Source organism: Leptonotus elevatus, chromosome 21, assembly GCF_054856555.1.
Source record: "Leptonotus elevatus isolate MCC_2025b chromosome 21, RoL_Lele_1.0, whole genome shotgun sequence".
In the NCBI taxonomy this organism is placed as follows: domain Eukaryota; kingdom Metazoa; phylum Chordata; class Actinopteri; order Syngnathiformes; family Syngnathidae; genus Leptonotus; species Leptonotus elevatus.
The window spans coordinates 16,049,386-16,075,871 of NC_141259.1; the positions used below are offsets into that span (position 1 = coordinate 16,049,386).

General features: G+C 44.7%; 1 protein-coding gene across 6 annotated transcripts in view; it reads right to left on the reverse strand.

Moving 5' to 3' along the window:
* LOC147156152 (cadherin-18) overlaps nt 1–26,486 on the reverse strand; it is a 149,918-nt gene that overhangs the window by 72,338 nt on the left and 51,094 nt on the right. The window contains exon 1 of one of the 6 annotated variants that reach the window (XM_086065561.1): nt 2,736–2,905. The exons of the other annotated variants lie outside the window; for them this stretch is intronic. The gene's annotated coding sequence lies outside the window, so the exon portion shown is untranslated. Of the gene's footprint in view, nt 1–2,735; nt 2,906–26,486 lie in introns of those variants that run through there. 6 annotated transcript variants of the gene reach the window in all.

A 26,486-nucleotide genomic window follows, 5' to 3' on the forward strand; every position in this document is an offset into this window, starting at 1 on the left:
CTCAAAGAGCGAGTGGTCCGCTCGTGTCAAAGACGATCCCGTTCTTGCGATCTTTGTGTCGGTTGAAGGGCAGAAAATGATGAGAAATCATTTGGGGCCGTCTTGCTGGTGGACAATTCACTGCGGATCTTAAGTTAAGTTGAAGATACAGTGCAAGTGCGCCCTCTATTGGGAGTTAGCAGGATGGTCCTCAAAAACCAAATGAGCTATTTGTGGATACATGAGTCGTGCTTGGTGGCCATCTTGTGGCATTTTGGTGCCGAGGAAATAATTTGACGGGAATTGTGGAGCTCCATGAGTTGCGGTTTTCCCGCCATCTTGTGATGTCGTTTTGGGCGTGAATATTTTTGATATTCAATATTATCTTCAGGTGGTGACATTGTAGCAAAAGCTAACATTTCGGAACATTTTGCAATCCAAAAAGTCAAGAAAACGAGAGCCAACCGTCAATTTGGCAACATTAATCTTCATCGAGCTCCAGAAACTTGCATTCATTTCTACGCATATTAGATTCTGTCGTGAGCAAGAATATCAAAATGACGGCTCTAAAATGGCCTTCACTGAAATATTTGGGTCAATAAAAACGGCCTTTATTTTCCCCATGGATTGATTTTTAAACAAAATATAGAATATTTGGGACGGATGAAATGTGAACCATGTTAAGTTTAAGTCAATACATAATTATTAACATTCTTCTTCTGATTTAATTCTTCTAAGTCACCGTGTGCCATCAATGGTGAGTTATTTTTTTTTACAACAGACAAGTGGGTTTGTCATGTTCATGTTGTCCTTGGGATAACTAGTACCTGCTGGCACAGTTAGTTCTTTTTTTCATTTTTTAGACCATAAACAATGAATCAACAGAGCAAAAAGGATTCAGTGTTTGCACAGGGTTTCGTTCATCTTGCTTTCCTCCCTCCTCCTCTTCTTCCTCTTCCTCCTCCTCTTCCTCCTCACATAACTGCTCACCCCTTGAACCCTTGACGTTTCAAAACCATGCTCAACTGCCAAACCATCGGCCCGTGCTCATTTTCGACTCCCCGACATTTTATAGGTGATATCTCGGCCCGTTCCGAAACGTGATTTCCCGTCCGCCATTTTGACGGCAAACTGATACAATCGCCAAACTCGCCTAAATTGCGCAATTCCAAAAGCACACGTCAATCCCTGCAATTACAAGGAAGAAGCGGAAGATAGAAAAGTTTAAATGAAGCAACATTTGGTCAATTGCTAGCGATGCTAATGCTTGCTAGCATGGTAGCTCAATTTAAATGTGTGTGTGTGTGAACCCAACATGCCAAAAATTAGCAAGCCTGCTTTTCTGTCTTTATAGCATCAGTATTGTTTTTTTTTTTGTTTTAGTTGAAACCATTTCAAACTTGATTCAGCCGTTCGATAAAATCCGACCACTTCCCAACCTCCATTTTGATTCAAAACTGCTTGGATTCCCCCATTTTGCCATAATAACAAACTGCCACTTCTATCATGGGAATGTCCAACTTTTTTAAATCATTTTTTAAGGGAATTCAAGCAGAGATCTTTTGTCTTACTGTCTTTTTTTTTTGTGACAAGCTCGAAGTGTGTTAAAAGCCACATTTCACCACATGCACTCTTGGCTTTTGACTCGCAAATGGCTGACTCGCACCTCTGCGCCAAGCGAATGCCCCCCCCCCCCCCCCCCCCCCCCTGATAGGACGAGCTGCAAAAGTGTCAGCACCCCGGACACTTCCAGAATCGCACCCTGGCCTGGACGACGTCCAATAAGATGTGTTTTCTTTAGAATGTGGACACCATTGTTGTTTGTTGAGAGGCTTCTTAAACACGTCGAATGACAAAAAGGCAACTGTTGGCATGATTTTCCACAATCATCCAAAAGCACTATTCATTTATGACGCGGATTCAGCATAAAAAAATTAAAAAAACCATATTTCTCGGACAGTGTCAATCAAAAGTATCAGCACCACCTTTCACCTCTCTTAGGTTTATTTGTTCCTGATGTTCGTCCTTTGATTCGAATCTGGTTTTGAACTCCTGGTTGTTGTTTTTTTTTTTTTGCCTCGCGTGTGAGCGAACGTCGCAACGCCAGGCCGCTGATGAAGTGCTGCAGGTGTCCCTAATCAAGTGCCCCCCCCCCCCCCCCCCCCCCCGCCTGCTTGAACGTCCGCGGCACGCGCGCGCGCGGGCGACGAGCACATTTGCCAAAGTCGTCAACTCGTCTGCGTGCTGCGCCCAAACGCGCACGAGACGAGCGGAAGCCAATCAACGTGACGTTAACGGGCGACGGCGGTTGAGCGCGCGCACGCACGCGCGCGCACGCACGCGCGCGCCGACTGTCAAACGCTGAGGCGTTCTCCCCCTTTGCAGTGGAGGCTGCAGCATTCACTCGCTCGCTCTTTTTTTTTTTTCTTCTTCTTTGCGTTCATGCAGCAAAAGCGTGGACGGACGCGGGACATCCCTTCAACTCCCGACGTGCACGCGCACAAGCAACTCACCAAGCAGTCGGTCAACCAACCAGCGCATTCTCTGCGTTTGGGCACACACACGCACGCGCGCTCACACACACACACGCGCACACGCACAGACGATGGAGAGGAGCCTTCATCATCTTAAGGTGTGAAAAGTGCGCACTGTCCTCCCCGTCCTCAAGTTCTCCCTCGCAACATGATTCCCTCTTCTTATTTCCACACACGCCAGAAAACTTGAAGCTTTTAAATCTTCGACCCCAAAAAACTTACCTGTGTGAGCGAACGCCTAAAAAGGCAGCAGATGCATCCCCGGCGTATTTCCAATCATCTTGACGGATTGTGACGCTCTCCCTCCTTCCTTCCTTCCTTCCTTCCTGCCTGCTCGCTTCCCGCGCGTGTGTGCGCGCGGACGGCGGCCGCGGGACGCGCGAGTCCAGCCGAAGGTTCCTCCGCCTTCCGATTGGTTGCCGCCCACGTCATTCGACGTTGGAACCCCGCCCCCCCCCCTCTCTCACCTCCTTCTCTTCATCCCCCCTTTTACCTCCCCGTTATCTCCTCCCTCTTTCTGCTCGTCGCTTCCTCTGTTAACACGTGATTATATAAGATAGCAATCAGGAAGCGATATGTTATCCCGTTCTCATTTTACGCACGCACGCGCGCGCGCGCACACAAATTCCAATTTCCCAGACTTTTAAAGGGGAAATGCTTGGAAACAACAACTTTTTAAGACAAGGACCACCTGGAAGGACGATTTGCTCTCCAAGTTAGGCGCAGCAGCTGCGATGCTCGACAGGTCGCAATTGAGGTCGTTAAATTTATATAAGCCAAATGTTTGGAATCAATGGGGTCATATTTGATCATGACTGCTGCATGTTTCAATAGCATCACTCGGTCAAGTCTCTTCTAACATTTGCATCATCAGAGCTGATATCGATATCGGACTCTAGGCTGCAATATGGGAATCGTATTGGAAGCCAAAAAGTTGTATAAGATAGTCGTATTTTTATTAAGATTTATGAAGTATATGGGTTCGGAATTTTGTTCTGGAACGACAACACAAGGTCAAATCTGTATTGAACGAGCTCTTAGGTCAAACTTAAACACCCAAAAAAATGGAAATAACACAAATCAGATGATTCATTGAAATCATTGACAAAAACACGTTTGGATGCTACGACTGCTGAAGATGCGGTTGCGGAACACACGCGGGGAGCGGTCAGCACATTTTTCTCAAAGGAAAAAACACAACAACAACAACATGTAGCCGGCTTTAGCCGTTCCACTCCTAATTAGTGCAGCATCGCGGCCTCAGTATTTATTCAGGAAGTCGTCTCTGAAGATTCACGACGTCAATTTTGCTGCTATAGTCACAACTACAAAAAGGGACGTCGGTCGACTTGTGTTTTGTTCATCTCGTTAACGTGAGATTCCGTCCCACAGAGGTGTCTATTGACATGTTTGCGCCTATCTGCCGAAAAGATAAAAAAAAAAAAAAAACGGCTGTGACAGAGAAGCTGACAATTCAATGATGATAAGATTTCGCTTTTGCACTCCTCGCTGATTTCCAAAACAAGGCTCGAGCCGCTGCCGCGTCTTGGCGCTGACAAAAACACTTCCCACTCAAGCGTCAACGCATTTGGCGCCGATGACAGGCTGCGGCGTCTGCGGCGCGGCCATCATCTCAGCTGCCGCTCTCCATGCGTCTTCATCGTCGACGTTCCGCGCGCAACAGGCGCATTTCAAGGAAACGACTCAAAGTCGGACATTTTTGTTAGTTGTATGCAGGAATCGAATACGCCGAAACACAATTAACCCCCAAAAGCAGCGCAGGTTAACGTACAGGACTACCGTAAATCCTCCAGAATCTGCGCAGGTTAAAATAAGACGACTGTAAATCAGGCAAACTTTTACAACTCTACATACAATTTTGCCAAATCCCTCAAATTTAAGTTGACTACCATTAAAAAAATGGGTTAAAATAAGATCCGTGTCAATCCGCCCAATTGCATGGTTGGAAATAAGATGACCGTAAATCACCCAAAAGTTGCACACTATAAGAAATCTCTGAAAAGATGAGCAGATTGCAAAAAAAATGAAAAACAAATGCTACACCGGTTAAAGTATGGCGACCTTTAACATTTCAAATAAGATTTCCATGAAATACTGCAAAAGGGCTTGCTGGAAAAGATTACTGTAAAGCCCCCAAAAGAAGTGCAGGCTCAAGTAAGAATACAGCAAATCCCCCAACGTTGTACAGATTGAAGTACGATGATCATAAATCCCTGAAAAGTTGGGCAGGTTGAGGAAAACTCCACCGGATGTGGAGTCCGATTGAAATGTGAATACCATAAATCCCGCAGAGGTTGCACACTACCGTAAATCCCTTAAAAGGTGACCCTATGAAAAAGAAAAGTTGCACAGGTTAAAAAGCAAAAATGACTCACTTTGAAGTACGACGACCGTAAATCCACCCAAAAAGTGTGCATGTTCAAGTACAACTACTTTAAAGCTACCAAAAGTATGCAGTTCAAAATAAGACTACCGTAAATGCCATAAAACGTTTGGATAAAGAAGACTAGAGTCAATCCACCAAAAGTTGCACGTTACAACACGACTACTGCAAATCCACCAAAAATAATGCAAGTTAAAACAAGACGACCGTAAATGCACTAAAATGCGACGACTGTAATGCTTTCAAACTTTTAGTTAAAGATTTCTACCATAAATCCACCAAAGGTTAAAATGCAAAACGACTTTAAATCCAACCAAAATTGTGCATCTTAAAATAGGACTTCTGTAAATCCAGCAAAAATAACAGAGGTTGAAACAAGAGTACCGTAAATGCACTATAAAAGGTGCACATTCATGTGACTACCGCAACACCATCAAACTTTATGCACGTCCCCGCGAAAATGTCTCTCTTAAAATATGACCAGCGGACGACATCCACCAAAGGTAACGCAGGTAAAAACAAGAGTACTGAAAATGCACTCAAACGTGCGCAGTTATGTGACTACGGTAACGCCATCGACGTTTGGGCGAGAGAAGACGAGCGTGAATCCAGAAAAAAATTGCGCAGCTAAAAAGACGCCTTTTATGTCTTAACCTCAACCGGCGCTTTGGACTTTCTAGATCTTGTACACCGCTCGCCCCACCAACCCACCCCGGCCTTTCTGTAATGATTCCCACCTCCCCCCACCCCCCCCCCCACCCACCCACTCCAATCCACTTCCCAGTCCATGACGCATGGCTTCTCCGTCCTGTTGATTTCTCCTCCACGGTCTAATTGATGAGGGAACACTAACAAGTTGCCCTCCCCCCCCCTCCCTGCTCTTCATCATGCTGTTGCTCCTCAAGGACCTTTCTCTCTCTCTCTCTCTCTCTCTCGCTCGCTCGCTTCTATGGAGGCGTTCATTATTCATGGAGTTAGTGTTTGGATCCAGCGAGGGAGAGCAAAGGCAGGCCTGGATTCATGGGCAGAACTCAACAGCTGGCCCGAGGCGGAGGCGGACGCAGGTCGGACATGACTGACTGACTAATTGATTGACAGCAACCAGTCGGACGAGGAACACGCGGGCGGAACACGAGCGTCCGCGTTTCCCGCATGGTCTAATTGGACTTTCAAATAAGGCCCAACAAAAATGGAATTTTTTGTTTGCATTTTCTTTCATCCCCGAAAGGTTTTTTTCTCAGGCAATCCAAGTGCGTTTCTCATGTTGTTGTCATCCATTTAGCTGATTGCCGTCATTAGCGACACTTCATCTGGTGGGCAAACTTAAGTTTGTTTGCGGCTCGTTGCCGTAGCAACACGCACGAGCGATTTTGCAACTCGTATGATCCAAAAGTGGCATTTGTTCCAAATTGAAAGCAGTTTCCAGATGTCGTGTTTGCGGCCTGTGTTCGTCAGTGTTCAGGCCAAAGCCATGTCATCTAAAAATAGTGCTTTGGCGCCAAAGAACTATGCGTAAGTGAGGGTCATTTAGTCAGGCCAATTGTAAAAAAAAAGAAAAAAAGGTGCTTTGCTGCCATCTTGTATCTTGTAACCATCAATTATTTTGTGATTTTCACCATTTGCTATCCCTAACAATGGAGCGTCCCAACTTGTGGACACATTTCGGTTACATCCGTCACGCCAGGTGCGAGATTTGGACCCAAAAGCGGCGAGACACGTAAGTTACAAAACAGAGTCTTGATATCCAAAAAATAGAAAGTAACAAGAAAGAGCAGGGCTGGACGCAGGTGGCCTCGTAGAAAGAACCTGACAAAGAACCCTTAACCCAAAAACTGAGCAGCTCCAGCGAGGGCCACGTTTTATTCTATGTGACAGAATAAAGACCGATAGGACAAAAAAAGGGTGACAAATACGTGCCCAGAAAAACGGCACATCACAGTCACAGCAACGTCATGAAAGAAAAACTACCTTAAGTCTTATTTTAACTTGCTCAACATTTTGACGACTCACGGTATTTTCATTTTCATTTTAACTTGCTCAAACTTTTGTGGTGTCTCACGATAGCACCAGCATCCAACTTTATTATTTTACAGTAGTATATCTTATTTAACATGCATAACTTTTTCAGGCTTTACGGTAGCCCTTGGAAACTTTTTTTTTTTTAACCCAACATGTGCAATTTGGGGGATATTTAAAGTAGTCCTCCTGTAAAATGCGCAACTTTTTCAGGCTTTGTGGTCATCTTGCTTACACTCGCTCAACTTTTTGCGGCATTTACAGTACAACCCTTTTCACGCTGCTCATCACATTCCCCGTCCAAGGATGATGATTTTTTTTTCCCGTTGTTTCATCCAACATTGCTTGAAAAATGGAACAATCCATAACGCTTTCCCCACAATAATCCTCACTGCAGTTTCTTTTTTGTGATGTCCCAAGTCAGCGACAGCTCATTTGCAGTCTGACATCTTCTGCACTTTCAGCTCTTGTTGGGATTTTCCCGCAATCGGGCTGTCAACATTAACCCCCCCCCCCCCAGAACAAGTATCGCGTTCCTTATCTCAGCGAGGCGAGTATTGAGCAGTCTTGTTGCGAAGCAGCGAGGAGACCGAAAAGAGGAGGATGAGCGGGCGGGAGGCACGCTGAAGACTGTGCGTTAAAAAAAAAGATGAAAGTAACAAAAGCTCTTGAATAAAAGCCCGGCGCAAGGTTCCGGTGGGAGGCGGTGAAGTGGTATTAAAACAGTAGCAAACAGCCTATAAAGGATGGATGACGCTAGTAAACGCGCATGGATCCCGCAGATGATTTATTAATGCACGGCGGGAGATCTCGCAGGCTCGTAGAGGTGTTAATCCCGGTTAAGGCAAACGGTTTCTTCTCCCTAACAACAACAAGAAGAAGAAGAAGAAGTCGTCGCCACACCGGAAAGGTTCCCGGACCATCCATCGATCGCAGGGTCGCTCCCGCCGCGCTTTCCCTGACGACTTTTTTGAATGACAGTTCTGTGAATCACAGCCAGGGGGGGCTTTATTGCCTGAGGGCTTTTCCAAAGAAAATGTGCAATCAATACTAGTAATGATAATGCATTTCTATTGTTTGATTTTTTTGTGCCGTTATGCGCAACTACAGATCGTATAAACGGTGCGCGACATCAGAGGTTCCCGACTGCCGTCACACCGCTGGGACACGCGACCCGCGTTCGCCTCTCATCGGAGAAAACAAGCCTTGTTGCATGAACCGATGAAAGCCTTTTTTCAGATGAGAGTTGAAATATCTTCCAGTCCATTTGCGAAGGATTCATTGCCGTGAGAAAGAAACGATCTGGATGGCTAAGAATATCCACAAGTAACCTAAAACTTTTCAAAAGGGAACAATACCAGCCTGTCCCCGTGAGGAGGCGGTCCCTGTGAGGAGGCGGTCCCTCGGTTTATGGTAGCGTTCCCATCCTACAGTGGTGACGATGTAACCCGATTTGAACGTAGGTCGGAACACTCTGCAACATTTTTAACTGACAGCCACCTGAAATATTTTCTTATCCACCCCGAACCAACTTTTTGGTCTTGATCCAACTTCCTGTGCCGAAATGCAGTGACACTTTGAAATTGACAAAGGAGCATCAAAATCGGAGTAATGCGGTATATGCCACAAATCCGAAAAATATATTTGGACAACGTAAGCTGCAAGTCCGATTTCACGTCTGCTTTAGAACGATTGTGATTTGTTCGAGCTGTGACGTCAGAGCAAGAATTTTCGGAACAAACCTGTTCTTCCGTGGTGCTTTGAAAACATTTTCTTCCCGGCAGTTTGTTTTCCTGGGCAGTGTAAAAAATTGACACGCAGCACAGGAAACCACGAGATACGATATGCAACATGCCATATTCCACTTTCAAATACATTTTGAGACTGAACACAGCTAAATTTGGCCGCCATATTGGATTTGCTGCCATTTTTTTTTTTTTTTGGCGGGTGTTAAAAAGATCCCATTTTGATTCAGAACCCCCACAAACGATAAGTAAAACATGATCATTTTGCGATTTAGGCTTGGTAGGAGCCGTCAGTGACAGATTTGTCCGATTTTGGGCTTAAAAAAAACTTCCGGGTGCAAGCAAATGAGGGTTCTGAGGTTGAAATTCAAAATTTCTTCTCATCCTCGTTCATATTTCTATTCCACATACGTGGAGGCTGTTCCCATAAAAAAAGTAGAATTATCAGCCCTGCCTAATATTGCACTGCAACACTCAATCCTTTGCCGCAAGTCAACATTCGATAATATGAGCCCTTCGAGCCAAATAACTGCGACGTGGATTTCGAGTAGCTCGCTACTTTCCACCTCTTGGTGCAAATTAATTCTGCCATTCAGCAGCAGAATGCAACAAGGTTGCTTTGTAAAATGGCGGCGTAATGTTGACTTGAACTGAATAGATTTGTTTACACGGGTCAAAAGGGTTAAGTGTGTTTGCAAATGTCATTCATTCAAATTTCTGTGAAATTTATTCTTGAGCTGCCTGCCACACTTAAGATGAGTCTGCTCCTTCTCACAAAGCATCTAACTTTAATGCCGGCTCGGTGTTTTCCCACCATTAAAAATCCATAAAGTACTTTACTACGAGGAGTGCACCGTGTACGTCCATAAACAATGGCCGACGTGAATAATTGGGACGACGCGCGTTTGTCTCGTCGTCCACCCACCAAACGAATCGTTTGCTTGTTAGAATGGAGGAATCGTCGCACCTCTGATGATTGTGCGTCTCAATGTGAGACAGCGAGCCACTGTGGGTCTTTTAATGCATGCGGGAGGACTGTGTGGGAGGGGGGGGGGGGCGGTTTGGGTTGGCGGTGTGTCTGCGGAGGATCCCCGCGGCGTTGCCGGAGGCGGGAGAAGGAAGCGGCGGCAGAAGTTCCAACGTTTCCCACCATTACGTGTAAGCTTTGTGATCCCATTGCTATGGAAATGTGGCCGTCCTGAGAACCGTTGTGAGTCCTCGTGTGGACCAGCGTGACTATTTGATGGCCTGAAGTGTTAATGAATTCACTGACCTTTTGTCACGGAGACCCCAACAGGGAAGGTCGCTAGGGTTCTAAAGGGTAGAAGGTGTTGGCGCTAAGGATTTCGTTAGCGCTACCAACTGCGGCTGGGTTCAATTTAGTAATGGTTTCGGTTGATGCTGTTTAGTGTTGGGTTAGATATATGCGATGCGGATACGGATGGAGATTGGGCCAGGGTTAGGCTCAGAGGTTATGGGTTTGGCTTGGGTTAAGTTTTTAATAAGAAACAATTTTATGGATGGAGATAGTGTAGATTTTAGGGTTTTAGGGGTAACATTTTTTGTGAGGCATGAAGATACAGATGAGTGTAATTGATTAAGGTTTGGGCTAGTTCTAGACTTGGGGGGGGGGGGGGGGTAGGCTTAGAGGTCAAGGTTACGGTGCACAGTTAGTTATGGTTTGGACTTTGGGTTAGGTCAAATGGAATCGTATGATTAGGTGATCACACCATGACAATTATGATGAATTGATAGATACATCGTTTTGGTCCGCTAACCTAATTGATAACACCTTATGTATAAAATATATATTTATTACTCACTATTATAAAATGATGGATTTTAGACAATCCTAGCAATTCTAACAGACGGCACCTCCGATTCTGCCTGTGTGAATCCGATTAATGCCGGCAACTCTCCTTCTAAAACGACGGCTGCTGCTTGCATGCCGTCGCCTCTTTTGAATCATTGATGAGGTCGATAATGTCTTTTTGCAGCCGCGCATGAAATCCAAGTCCCACCTTTGACGTTCCAACCGGGCAAAGTGACCGCGAGGCACCGAGCGGCCCGCAAGAAGAGCTTGACATTTGATCCACCGGCCAGAAAGAGACAGGATAGACTTGATGTATTTCATATTTAGTGGCAAAAACGAGGCGCTCGATCTCAGAGGTCGCGCTGCTCTGTCGTCCCCTGAACAACTTTTCACTTTTCAACCTGCCCACTGTGTGAAATGTCAGCGCACAACTTCAGATTTGATCGGAATGCGAAGACGAGCTGCACTTGATTTGCGCCTTCTGAGACGGGCCACGTACCGACCGCACCGTCTCTCTTTGGGCCCGCGATGTTCGCCGGTGGAAAAGTAAAGTGATATTTATGGATGAACATTATGGAAAGTCACGGGTCAAAGGGTTTCACTTCATGGCAGATGGCGTTTGCCGCCGGCTGCGTCTGTGGCTCAACCTTAGCGACGTTCTGACCTTTTCACACTCGATAAACACGACCGTACGAACAAAATACGACCGCCATTTAACGGCTGACAAAAACCCAGGCGACCCTACTTATCGTAATGACATACTGCCATATAAGCAGATATTTTCTCTTGGGTTTTGGCCTGGCGATTATGGCTGTGGTTTGAGTAAATGTTCTATTACGAGTTATGGGTTGAGGATGCGGGTTCGGACGGTTCCGAGTTTAGGGATAGGGTTAGAGTTTGATTTAAGGGCTGGGATTAGGAGTTGGGGTCAGGGTTTTGTCTGTGACCATCCATCCATCCATCCATTTTCTGTACCGCTTGTCCTCACAAGGGTCGCGGGGGTTGCTGGAGCCTATCCCAGCTGGCTTCGGGCAGTAGGCGGGGTACACCCTCAACTGGTTGCCAGCCAATCGCAGGGCACACAGAGACGAACAACCATACTCACAATCGCACCTGTGGACAATTTGGAGTGTCCAATTCACCTGCCATGCATGTTTTTGGAATGCGGGAGGAAACCGGAGTACCCGGAGAAAAGCCACGCAGGCACGGGGAGAACATGCAAACTCCACCCAGGAAGGCCGAAGCCCGGACTTGATCTCGCAACCTTTGCACTGGGAGGCGGACGTGCTAACCAGTCAGCCACCGTGCCGCCTTTGTCTGTGACCGTTTTTTTAAAGATCCACTTTTGAAAATGCAACTCCATTTTTATTGTCCACATCCCCAAGTTGGCAACGTAGCAACTTGTAATCTCGATGGACTTTAAGACAAATCATGGTTTTACTGAAAGCAGCTCCAATAAACGATGCATTGCTATTTATGGATGAACATCATGCAAAGTCACGGCTGTAAAGGTTTCACTTCCTGGCAGAAAGCATTTTGTTTCTGGCTGTGTCTTCGGCCCGGCTGTAACAGACCATCGCGAAACCTTTTTCACACTCAATAAACACAACTTTATGAACAAAATACAGCCGCTTTTTAATGGACGACAAACCCCAAATGACCCCACTTATTTTAATGGCATGCAGCTGTTTAAGCAGCTATTGTCTCTTGGCTTTCAGAGGTAGAGTTAAGGTTTTAGGGTCTGGGTTACCTTTAAGGGGTTGGGTTAGGGTTTTACAGGATGGGGTTGTTTTTGGGGAGTTTAGCATTGGTCTTTGGGCAAAGGTTTTAGGATTAGCACCATGGGTTCGGGTTAAGGTTTTAGGGCTAGAGTTAAGGGTTTTAAGGTTGAAAGGTTTGGATTAAGATTTTGGGGTTAGGGGGTGGGTATAGGTTTTAGGGTTGGAGCAGGCTTCTCCAATCCTGGTCCTCAAGGGCCGGAGTCCTGCAGGTTTTGGATGTTTCCGAACTCCAACACACCTAATTCCTATCATCAGATCCTCAGCAAACTCTTCACAAGCATGATATTATTCATATCTTTAGAATTAGGTGCGCTGGAGGACGAAAACGTCTAAAACCTGCACTATTCTGGACATCGAGGACCAGGATTGGGAAAGGTTATACGGTTAGAATAAAAAAATAATATGTATTTATTTTTAAAAAGAGAGAGAGAGAGAGAGAGAGCAATGATGATGACATGTTGAATCTTAAAAAAAGAAGAAGAAGGAAAACAAGAATTAAGGTTTAGGGTTCTGGTTTCAGGATTAGGGGTTGGGGTTTAGGGTATTAGCGTTAGGGATTGGCATTTAGGATTGAATAGTTTTAGGGTTAGGTGTATGGGTTCGGCTTAAGGATTTAGGACTAGGATATTTTTTTGAATGCACATCCCTAATTGATCATGTACAAATATCTTCTGAAAAAAAACCATGGACATTTTCCCTATTTTGATCAAAAGATATTGATGGATTACCTTGATGAAGAGGAGTCTTGCCGCCGGCTTTGTCTGAAGCAAAAACTGTAACCTTTTCACACTCGATAAAGACGACTTTTAAGAACAAAATACGAGCGGCGTTTAATGCGAGGCAAAAACCCAAATGACCCTACTTACTGTAATGACATATGGCTGTTTAACAGCTATTCTCTCTTCCCGAACAAGCCCTTTGTGGGTGTTTTGTTCAGTACAAAAGGAAAAAAAAGGAAAAAAAGAAAGACAAGTCATTTTTTTGTCTTCCTCGAATCCTTTCCCTTTTGTTCGTGCATGCATTGCAGGGACCAATTAAACTAATGGAACTTTTACTGCTGAACTCTGCATAAGGCCTGCCCCTTGTTTTGGTCCCACGTGCACTGTGACTTCCAAAGTGCACTATTTAACACAAAGTGAGTCAAGAGGAAGCCCCGCGCTGAGGTAACATCTTTCGGACGGGGGGGCAAAGCTTGACGAAACGCGAAGCGACAGGTGCGCGGCTTTTTCTTATGAGCGGAATTTGCGGGAGATGAGACGACACCGCCGAGGTGCCGGCGGCGCGGGAGGGAAGCGCCAAGTGGAAATTGACACTGTCAGATGTCATCGGCGTGAAGGGGGAAGAAGAGGCAGACGCGCACCTGCGTCACTCCCCATTCGTCCTCGACGGCGCACCGTGGCAAAAAAACGCCGAGAGGAATCGCCAGGGCGAGCCGAGCGCCCTGAAATATTCATGGTCTTGCTTGGCGAGCGGCGTTCCGGCGATGTCAGGAGACGCCGTATGAAGCTTTCATAGTTTGCCGTAAATGTTGGATGACAAATCTAATTATCTTCATTCCGTCAGCAGAAAAATCGTTCTTTTATTAATACAATCGACCTCGTTCTGCACCCGATTTAACATAACAAAAATAACTTCTATTCATAAGCAAAGATGGATGTTTACGTTAGCATGTAATCACCTTAATTTGTTGCCTCTTGGGGACAAACAAAAGTTGAGGTTAATAAAAAGAACGTATGCATCACAATGTGCTACAAATGTGCAACAGCAGCACAAAAGTGACGACATCAACGATGAGTCGACGCAACGATGCAAAACGTCACATTTTGATCGGAGCGGTTTTACATCAAACCCAATTTTATGTTGTGACTGGATCCGGTTTTCAAGTTGGTCTCGGTTTGGTTTATTAAGAAAAAAAAAAGAAACGTCTTAAACCGCATCCCCCTTTTTGTTTGTCTCAGTTAGAATTGTCTGGTTGTTTTTGCAATCAACATCAAAATCTTTGATTAATCCAACTGGCCTCGTTTTGTACGAGATTTAACTTACATTATCAAAACAACTCCGCGTTAATAACCAAAGACAGATGTTTACTTCTGCGTGTAAATGATTATGTTTTGCCTATTAGGGACATATTTGTTTCGACTGCCTGCCTCTGAAACCAAAGTTGATCTTACTGACAAAAAATATGTACCTGTATAACAAAATGCTACAAATGTGGCAACATCTTAAATCTTATTATTGGTTGTGATCCCGTGTCTAAACAGGCACGCTTGTGTTAGTCGAACCTGAAGGTAGTAATGGAGTAGGTAAAAAGGACATGTGGTATGTATGTAGGATGGAGTAAAAGTTAGGTTAGTAGGTAAGTAGGCCAGATGGGAAGGTGGGCAGGTACAGTAGGTAGGAAAGACAAATGGCGAGGTGTGCAGGATGGACGAAAAGGTAGGTTGGTAAGCAAGTAGGTCAGGTGGGTAGTAAATGGGCAGGTAGGTAAGTAGTTAGAAAGGACTGGCAGGTCGTACGGGTGGACAAAGAGGTAAGAAAGATGGCTAGGTATGTTGACCGGATAGATAGTTATAGTTGAGCCGATGAGTAGGTTGATTGTTAGGCAGGGTGGAAAAAATGGGTAGGTTAGAAAATGACTGGAATTTAGATGTTTCTTGGGTTGGGGAAGAATTCTGGTGGGTGGCCCGATGGGTGGTGTCCGGTCGGTGCTGGATTTCACCTTCCTTGGTTTTCTTTGGTCCTTCCTCGGGTCTCCTGACGGCGGTGTTCGGTTTAGGTGAACGGTATGGGATTTTTTCTAATAGGTTTTTGGTGAGCTAACAAATACACGCACGCACGCACGCACATACACATACTCACCCACATACAAAAAAATAAAAAATAATGTATATATATATACATATATATATATATATGTATGTATATATATTAAAAAATAAAATAAAATAAATAAAAAAAATAAAAAATAAAGAGCAATGATGATGACATTTCCAAATGAACAATACTGAGCTCTTTATAAAAAAAAAAATAATAATAAAAAAAAATAATGAAAATGACTGTAGTTAGGTAGAAGGTCGATTATGTTTACAAGACAAATATTGTTGTAGTAGTTCATTATCGGTACGTCATGTACCGACTGTTATAATCAGAATCCAAGTCAGCAGTTGAAAAGTTTCCAGTGCTGAAAATGTTCAAGTGTACAAAAACAGAACCGGTGACAAGATGTACCCCAAAAGCTACATCTTGTTGTTACATTCAAATGCTGCCAGCTGTTGTTCGTATTTAACAGTTGCAGGGAGTCCTGCAATATCCATAAAAGCCTTACAGACCAAGCTAATCCCCAGCTAATTATCAGCGGCCGTTGCACGCACACACGCTTCCGAGAGTATTGATTTCTGGTTGGCACAACACAATCTCTCTCTCTCTCTCCCTCCCCGTTTATTTTTTGTCAAGAGTCAGTCGGCATAATCTCGGCGCAACCAGAGGCTCCCCCCCCCGCGGAGAGGCGCCATTGTTCCCAAGCACGGCGAGCGCCTTGTTCTGTATGCAGGTCCACCTCGAGCTTCCTCATCGCTCACACAGTGTGTTGCTCGCGCTGCAGGCCTCATTACGTCCTCTAACTCTGAATTCATGGAGCATGAGTCCCACGGTGAAGCCCGCTTGTTTGGCCCAGCGCATTAGCTCGAAGCTCTGTTTGTGTCCGAGAAAACTTGTCAACTGGACGTCTATTTACACTTATCGATATCATACGTTTAAATTGCGTTCGACCACCTCTGGAGGCCCGCGTTCTTTCTGCATGGACAAGCAAAAGGATAACTCGTTTTTAGCAGCATTGATCTGCCAAATTAGCAGCTAATCAGGCCATTAGCAGCTTGGTGGCCACGTCTAATTGCAGGTTTGGGGAATGATTCCCTTTTTGGCAAGAAGGAAATAGCACAAACATTATTGTGACACGTTTCTTGTGTCTTGGTTTGCATTTTTAGTTTGTGTCGTCCAGTTGTAGCAAATCAAAAGCTAACGTTAGCTGTAGCAACAAATTGTACTTTGTATTAGCAGTTTGTGCGTCTAATCTCTTTTTGGGATAATTTTGGCCAGTCAGTAAAATGCTAAATTATTATTATTGTGGCCTACGTTTTTTTTTATTTGAATTTTGAATCAGTTTAGGATCCAAATAGTTTAATGACATCAACATGCTAAAATGACCCACAGAAGCTAATCGTTCTCGTAATGAGCAGTTTCTTGTTACGTAATTGCTATTTTTAGGAAGTAATGAACTTTTGGGCAGGCAGGAATTTTGAAAAACATACAACACCGAGGACAACCTATGACACGCTAGAGAGAGACGATGTCTCTCGGCTGGCCTGGGAACGCCTTGGGATCCTGTCGGGGGAGCTGATTGAAGTGGCTGGGGAGAGGGAAGTCTGGGCTTCCCTGCTCAAGCTGCTGCCCCCGCGAACCGACCTCGGATAAGTGGTAGAAGATGGATGGATGGAATAAAAAAAAATAAACACCTTTTTTTATCTCTCATTTTCAGGTTTTGTTCCAGCTCCGAAGCCGTTACATTTGTGGGTCAAGCCCTCATTCCAGATCATTTTTGGATGTTGCAAGTTAATGTGACCAGAAGCAAGCTGATCAGGCTATTAGCAGCCTGTTAGCATAATCTATTTGCCATTTTAGGAGCCAACACACTTTTAGGCTGGCAGGAAATAGCTCAACTATTCTTGTGAGCCTCTTTTACTGCTTTCACGTCACAGTTTGGGTTGTGTTCCACCTCTTTGCAAACCCCAACTCTGTAAGGAAAAAAAAACAACTATGGAATATTCATGCCAGCCTGTTTAGTGCTTATGTAACTTTGTGGGGTTTGGGTTTGTCACTCAGACCTGCCCAATTACAGGCTAATCTGGATAAAAGCGGCCTCACCTAATTGTTCTGGATACCATTCCATTTTTGGCTAGCATCAAATATCTCATTCTATACTGTGAACCCGTTTTTGTTGTTGTCCAGTTGTAGCCACATAACGCTAAGGTGGATGGTTAGTCAGGCTATTTATCACAATTGTTCGCCTCATCTAATAGGAAGATCCCCTTTTTGGTCAGAAGGAAATTGCAAAGCCATTTCTGTGAGCTTGTTTTGGTCTCTTCCAGATGTTACAGAACCAAAGCAGCTAATCAGGCTATTAATAGCTTATTAGCCTCATCACATTTTTTATTTTCAAACAATTTTACTTATAGCAGAAAACTAACACCAACATTACATGAGTGGTTATTTTTGTTTAGTTTTGTTGTTACATTTTGAGGTCATTCTGTGTGTCCGGTTGTTGCCGCACAATGCTAACGGGAGCACAGTGGCTAATCAGGCTATTAGCAGCTTGTTACTCACTTCGAGTTGCCACTTGGGAAATAATTCCCGGAAACAGCACAAATATACACAAACACCCCCCCCCCCCCCCCACACACACATTAGCCACACAATGCATACTTGACTCATAGCAGCTAATCAACATCTCGCCTCGATCTAACAGAGTAGAATCCCTGCACAGGTTTATTTCAAGCAAAGGCGCTGGCTCGGGTTCAAATAGATCAAATGTTGGGGAAGACACGTTTGTGATATTTTCGCTTGGATGAAGAAGGAAAAAAAAAGACAACAAACAAGTTCCTGCCTCCCTCGCTGGAGGACAAATTATTATGTAATGAGAGCAACGTTTGCAGATGTTGGAAATAGCTCAATATTTTAAGGCTATTGGATCCTGTGGATGTTTACTTGTGAGAAGCAAACATTTAGGATGCAAGGTGTGATGTGAGGCAGAAAGTGCTGGAGGTGTTTGCGTGTGGCTGACGACTTCCTCACTCCTAATCTTTGCGGGACAGATCTGGGATTAGCGAATCGGGAGCACCAGGTAATCCAACCTGTATGTGTGTGTGTGCGTGTGTGTCAGGTCGAGCATGTCGACGCCTGACGCTAAATATGGCCTCCAGCCGGTGGGATAAGCCGATCGCCAACTCCAGTGAGGGGGGGGGGGGGGGGGGGGGGTTGGGTCGCCCAAACCGGACCCACGTGTTAGCCTCGTGGATTTCAGAGGTGGCTTCTGCATTTGCGACCCGGTCCTTCAGTGGAGGAGATACTGACTTAATCCACCGCTTAATGCCACCACTTCATCACGCCGCAGTTATAGAAACCTTCTATACTTTACAAAGACCAATCAGAGGACAGGGTGGAAAAAGCTGACGTTACGGTGTTGCGGGCTAAAATAACGAAACACATGAAACACAAAAATTCCAAATAGCAGCGACTAAATTGCGTGTTTACGCTAACGCTGCTGGTAACAGGTGTAAAAGTGGTGGCGACGTGGTTTTCACCGTGGGAAATTTGTGGCAGCACCTTGAGTGCACAAGAAAGTTTGCAGTGATGGAATTGGAAGTGTTAGTGGAAGAGGCAAGTAAACATATTGCTATTGTTATAATTACGTTTCAGAATCTTTTGCAGCAATAATTTGGGGGAAGCCAGCAAGCTATGCTTTGTTTGACTTAAAAAGTAATTGGATGCATCAGTTCATCCTGTGGAACGATGCATTTAATGTTACGCTGCAACTAATGATTAATTTAATAATAGTTGATTATCGACCATCAAAAATTATTATCGATTAGTTTGATAATCGATTAATCATTGCATCTCTGTTTAAAACTCGGGACAGTACATCCAGGAATTGTCACAGTACACTGAAATGATCCAGATGCAAAGAAGAGTTTTGTCATCGGTGATATGACATGACTCCTTCTTGGGATTGCCCTTAAATCATTGATAGGCACCAAAATTGCATTGCTGAATCAACCTCATCAAAATAAAATTTGTTTCTGGAATTATTATGATTATTTTTTGTACATGAGTGGCAAAGATCCGTTCTGCCCGTCGTCATTCCTTTTGCCCGTGTCTACCCGACCACCCGTTGCTTGGCGGATTTATCCAAGCCCACTGAGGATTCTCTTGACTGCCGAGCGCTGTACTCTCTTAAGAAGGGTGATAAATTCACGTGAGAGTGCCGCGCTCGCAAGGCTTGTAAACATTTAATAACATGTGATCAATGCGTTGTGTTTACGAGGTCAAACCGACGGCAGTTAAGTGGGCAGATCCGTCTAGTGAAAAAAAAAAAAAAAAAAAAAAAGACTCAGGAGACCTCCCGAGATTTAAGGCTGCGTATACTTGAGTCGAAATAGCTGAAAAGTTTCTCGTTGGAGCAACTTTTCCAAACACTGTCATCGCATGCCAGGCCTCGATTTCGGCCTCAATTTCGGCGCTCGGACAAAACGTTCGTCCGTCATTACTGCGGGTTCCTTACTTTACCACTGAGTTCACTTACTACATAAATTGGAACAGGCAAGTTTGAAAAAAAAAAATGAAAACACAGATTTGAACTCCATATTGCGTTCATTGCCGTCCATATTTGCGGCGTTATCAGGAGGCGACGACGTTGCTTTTATAGCGTCGGTGTGTTAACACAAACTCTGCACTGACACGCCGACGTCTTAATCTCTTAAAGTGTTTAGCGTGCAGTAAAATTCCCGCCCCACCTGCGGAGCGTCAAGTCCGCATTGCAGTAAGCGCGCCTGTGTACCCCGCCTAATCCCCGGTTATCACTTTAGCCGTACAAACGCGCCAGATTTGCGTTTAACACACCGTGTTTGTTGTAGCGCACGCTTTTATCAGCTGAAAAAAAAAAATCTGATTTTTTTTTCTCTCTAAAAAAAATACTCAACTCATTCCACATTTTACTTTATAAACTTAAAATTATTTTACAGGTCATCTCATTCTTCAGCGCGTTGCTTTAGTTTGTTACTCGAAGAAAATAATAATGCCAAAGGCTGCTGGTTACATCAGGCAGTTGCAACGAGAGCACAAACATGACGGTCAATAAATAATATTTATATTTTGCATGTCAACCAGCTCCATATTGAATGACTTGCACAACACTGGTTTGTATTTTATATTATGTTTTATATGCCAACTATATTATTGGACACCCATAACTAAATACAAAAGGTAAAATAATAGCTCTCTTTTTTTGCAACTGGTCTTGCAAACAAAAATATTTATAGCAAACCATAAAAAAAACAAAGCACAACAGCAAAAAAATGAAAATATAAATCTTGGCACCGCTCAAAATGATGATTGACTGTGATGGCGTCTTATTCCGTAGCCAAGACCTCGCCGACCTCACAACCTGATGCTTTTTATGCTTGGTGGAGGTAAACATCGCTTGAAATGGCGTCAGACGTCTGCGAGAGATGCGACCAAACAAACCAGCCGCGGTCCATTATAAAGCTTTGGCATCCAAAACGTTCGCACCATCACTCTCGTCTCCCAGGGGCCTTCAAGCGCTTCCATGGAAGCAATAAGAAGAGGAAAGGCCGCTGCATTCACTCGCCTTATCAGTGAAAGATTGCTAATGCATCCTGCTGCTGGCAATTAAGCATCCGGGGGGGCTGTTTTACGGCCCACGTCGACACGGCTGACCGTTTTTTTCCGCGGGGCTCTACCTACTCCGGAATGTTCCGCGGGAATGCTTACACTCTGTCAGCCTGGCTGATTTCCACACGGGGAGGGAATTGGCCCCGGAGAGATAAGGCGGCCGGACAATGAGCGTGTCCACCTGACGAGGCGAGACGCTCCATCGTGGCGGCCGCAGGTTAGCGCGATGTCAGTGGCTGCTTCCCGCAGAATGGAAAGCCAAAGCTTCGAGATTGTTTTGTATCGCGGAAAGCTGTCGGGATCGCAAATTGGTGAATCGGCGACCGAAGGCTCACACAATTCTTGAGTGTTTTGGAGGGAAGTGTCACAAAAACCTCCAAGTGTGGGAAGTAACAAATGGCGAGTTCTGTGTAACTGTAATTAAACGGGCGAGTAGAACAAGGGCTCCCTCTTGTGGTATGTAAACAAATCACTGCCTAAGTACAGTTCAGTTGTATTTAACCCCTGTAATAATTCATTATTACATTTGTCTCATTGAATAAGTTAATAAATAGTTCATAGGTAAAATTATACCCGTAATTCACAACGGAAAAAATTAACACTCCATCAATTGTTATTTGTATTCATTTATTTTTAATGTATTTAATTTTCATACTACATTTTAGGGTTACCAAGTGAGGCAAAAAAAATAAGACGAGATTTAAAGTCATCACGATGAGTTGACGAGAGAATCCTGAATTAGGACGACTTGTTATGACAACTTCAAATCTCATCTTTTTACTATCTATCTATATATACATACACTGTATTATTAAATGTCCATTAAATTAAAATGTACAATAATTTTGCAATAATAATTTTTTGAAGCATTTTCACCACACCTTCCAAAAAGATTTTTGATTAAAACATTTCATTTTTCCGACTTTTAGGCATTTCTTAATCTGAATTGAAGATTACAAAAGGGAATTTCTGCTGTATACATTTATGAACTAATTCAGCCTGCAAATAAATGTGCTCCTTATCACATGAAATGATCACCAAACAGAGAAATACAGAAGAAAGGATTCCAATGCTAACACAATTAGGATGAATCATTTTTTTATGATGGCGGGTTACACGGACGCACATATGAATAAAAACACCTCCCCTCAATTTGACTGAAGCCGAATCCACATAACCTCTCTGAGGCGGGGTGAGTTATAAAAAAAAAGAAGAAGAAGGGTTTTGAGCAGGCAGCAGATGGCTGAAGAAGGGACCCGAGAAGAAGGTAATCTGGATTTATGACCTGGCGCATATGCTGAGCGCGGCCGCATCTGCCGCCTTCATCGCGCTCGCCATTTCCTCGCGCAAGCGCTCGGCCTTCGCACGTAGCAGGAATGACACATTTTCCAGCAACGAGGTGGAGTCCAAAATGGACGAAGGAATATGACGACCGAAAGCTCATGCCGATACTTATACCGAGCGCTTAAAAAAACAAAAAAACTTTGAAATGATCTATCTGTTGCGTCGGCCGATTTCCAATATCATCGGCACGTTGAACATTAATGTACAAAGGATATATCCTGTACATGAACATACATTTTTATAACACCCCAAATAAGAAAATAAAATAAAAAGTTTCTAACGTGACTTTAGCGTAAACAAAACAAAACGATGACTTCCCTTCGTGAGCTCTCCCGATGTCCATTTGCGCTGGAGGCTGAAGCTTTATGACTAATTGCTTGTTAAACGAGCACAGCACAAATGATTCGGGCTGTTTATTTTTGATTTTTTTTCCTCTCTCCTTTTTCATCACGCCAAAGCGGCGAGCGGGCAAACATCAAGCGCTCACCAAGCGTCTATCTTGCGACTGATTTCCGAATGGGGTCGCCTCCGTCGGAACAAAAGACAAATCCTCAGCTGTCATTTGCGTAACGCGCCCCAAATTTACCTAAATGGAAGCTCGTTTTCCTCTTGATGTTCACGATACCCTCTGCCAAATAGAGTGACATCCCACAATGCAACAGGGACGTTAAGCACGACTCCGCTCCGTTTCACTCACTCTATTGATTGCTTTTATTTTTTTAGTCTGCATTTTTGAAACATTCATCCATGATTTCCAAAGTTTATGGAAGAAAAAATATGGAGGAAAAAAAAACCCCAATTAAAAACCAATATATTTGATAAAAATTCCCCCAAAATGTTCTTGTCGGTATATTTCATACATGCTCCAGTTGGAGTCGCCATCCATCAGGAAGTATAAATGGCGACGTTTACGCGGTATCAAGTGCGAGTTTGGCTGGCAAGTTGACGTCCCGTCTCGCCCGCCGCTGTTCATCATGTCATTTTTTTCTTCCTGGGCAAGCGTGTTATTTGGACGCCTCTAATTCACGACGTCTGAATGTTAGCCAAGCGTCGTGGAGCATAATTCTCCTCCAAAGGCCGCCTTGTAAGATGGGCGCCGCCTGTCAGCCGTGCCCGCCTCCTCCCCGCCGACACTCTTGATGAATGTGAAAGTGCGAAAGCAATTTTCCAGCCTCATCCGGCATCTTTACTTCTTCTTCTTCTCTCTCTCTCTCTTAACCAGCCGTTGCTTGGCTTCTCGCCGCCGCGCTGGCGACACCCGCCCAACGCCCGCTCGCGCGGATCCGACGCAACCGGCAATCACAAGCGTAGCCAAATTGAAGTAATTGGCCGCCGCCCAAGCGCCGCTGGGCCTGCGTCTGGTTGGGCGTCACGGCCCCTTGCCGCCGCGGGGCCCCCGGGCCTAATGAGCGGGTTAATAAATGACGCGCGCTTCCTGTTGTGACATCTGCTGGTCGCTTGTCGTCGAAGGGCGAAGGAGGCGGTGCGGGCCGGCGACCCGCTGGCCCCGCAAGCTGCTTGTCAACGACTGCGTACTTGCGTGCGTGCGTGCGTGCGTGCGTCCGACCGGACCTCCCCAATGGGCCCCTCGCTCTCTATATCAACAATTTGCTAATCAAATTACGGTGCGGCCTGTTATGAGCGGAGCATCTGGTCTTTGTAATAACGCTCATTATTAACCGTGCTGCAATTAGCGCACGGCTGCGCAACAAACAAAATGCTTTGCAGTCAACTCCCGCCAAATTCACACCATTTTTTGGGCCCCTGTCCTCTGTTATTTGCTGAAAAGGTCACCGACTCACTGTTTTGGCGCCATCTGGTGGTGTCAAGGAGATATGATAACACTTTTAATGCTAACCCTTTTAAATATGAGAACCTTTTGCCAGCCAGGCCATTTATATTAGAATATTGTGTTTTATGACTACCGTAACATCAGCATAGCGTGATGTTGTCGTGATGTTGTTGGTCAAATTGTAGACTCCGCACGTACATCTGCTTTGATATTTCAACATCATGCATTTTGCTTTGGATATTTTTGATGACGCTTTTACACAGAAGATTTTCTTCAGTTTCTCATTTCTGCCGTCAAAATTGGAGTGTAATGAAAAAAGGCTTCCCGAGCAGCACAAAGTGCAGTTGTAGTAAATGTCGGCAGAGCGGCATCTGCACTTAATAAGTAACAAAATGTTCCCATCCAGTAAATTGCCAATAAATGGCACGCGGGCGTGTTCTTGGAAAGCAGATTATTTGTGCTCATTAGCCTGACGTCGAGGCCACACGGGCACGTTCGCAGCACTCCATCTGAACGTGCGCAACACAAACAAAGATCAGACAGCCAGCGAGTGCGTCGAGCCGCCAACACGCGAGTGCTTTCCCTCGCACGTTCATGCAACATGCTTGGACTGAGTTATAACATTAAGAGTCACATCTGGGGGGGCGTGTCCCATCTGGCAGTCGCGTCAGCGGGATTAGCAAAAGCCAAGCACAAAACCTCTTAGCGCCTCCCATGACGTCACGTCCAGCACCTGAGAAATCGTTTTGTGCACTACCTTCGCCGATCGACAGTTCCTATTTTTTGCATTGGAACGTAGCCTGGGGTGACCAGATAACCCGGTTTAATCGGGCACCAGCAGTTTTGAGCCTTGTGTTTAGCATTAGCTAATAACATTAGCTAATAACACAAGCACCAAACCAACTAAGTGTATTGTTCATTTGATTTTCAGCAAAATTGTCGTGTCCCTTTTTTTTTTTTCATTGTGAATTTCTGGTCACACTAATCAAGACGGCTTTTCTTTTTTTCTTTTTTTACACTGATACAAGTACTTGACTCATAAGTATCCACCACCGATACCACTAATACTATAAACCAAAAACCAATGACAGATCATCATAAAGATCTTTCATCTATTTCTGACAAAAGGCAGAACCGTCACTCATCAGCAGCCTTCACGAGTACTCGATATCTTAAAATACGGCTGGCACCGGCACTCGGCCGTGCCGGTTTTTCTGCTTTTTCCGGCCAATATTCGCCTCCAATCGGTCGCGTCCACAAACGACTTGCAAGTCTCACCTGCAGCACAAGTGGCCCGCTTAAGTTTCCCAAATCCAAAACGCTTTGTTTTGAGTGCAAAAGCAGTCGTGTCTACTCGGGTGACCCTCGCCTGGGTGCCACTGATCATTGCCACCATCTTTGTTTGGCCGTTATGTAAGTGGAGTCAGCCAAGAGCGCCGCATTGATTTTCTGTGTTTGGAGCTATTTCTGCACTACCAGCAGGCTCTTCCTCAAAAAACAAAACAAAAAAAACCATACACACACACAAAAAAGAGGTTCAGTCCAGCCGCCGACCAGCGTTTTGTATGCACGGGAGCGTTGAGCCGCGACGGGATGGGCCGGCAGATTGCATTTGCATGAGCCGCTGAGCAGCTGCCGGCGATTGCGGCCGGCCGGCCGGCGCTACGATGGGCCGCCCCCGTTTGCAGCGAGGTGAGCTGAGGTCGCATTGACCACGAGGCAACACTTGCCAAAATAATCCAACGCAAAAAAGGAAGCAGGAAGAAACAAGAAACTGACAACTACAATCCCATTCAGATGGAAAGCGCACAAGAAATATGTCTTTCGTCACAACAGCCAAATAAAATTCACCGACACGGAGACAAAACGTGAAGCCTGGCGCGTTTCTTCAATGTAAAAATGAGGACAACTTCAAGTTCAGGTTCAACCTCTGCTCCTTTAATTTAAAGGAGTAGGGGGGCACAGCATGGAACTGGAAAAGTGTACAATTTAGACTTAAGGAGCGAATGTCCGCAGATTGGGATGTCACTAGAGCGCCGAGAAGAAGCAAATTGCACCAGCAAACAGGCCACAATGAAGGAGGAAATATGTCGCAATATGGCAACAGACACTCTCCAAGCAAGTTATAATTGTATGACATATACGCGTATTATTGCCAAACACATTAAATACGGATGCCAGTGACAAACCCACGTATGCGTTGACAGTCGGTCATCTCAGGATGTAAAGCAATTATTCATAAACCTTCGCTCGCTTGAAATATCGCAATTGATTTTTCTTTTATTGTGGACGCTTACATAATTACAGTCTACATTGACATTCAACCCTCAAACCATTTATTTTCTCATTTGACTGACTTGATGAGTTAGATTACAGTTGAAAGGGAAAATAAACACTTTTCTTTTTAGCCTTTGGGGAAAACTGCCTTGGTGACGGCGGCTGCTTTATTAGCCCAAAGTGACAATGATGGAAATTCAATGTCGCTCATAATCGCTGCAATTATTCTGAAAAATGCTTACACGCCAGCCAATTGTGTAAATTTGCTTTGTCGATAGGGTGGGGGGGGGAGGTGCACATGGGGGGTATATATATATATATATATATATATAATGTAA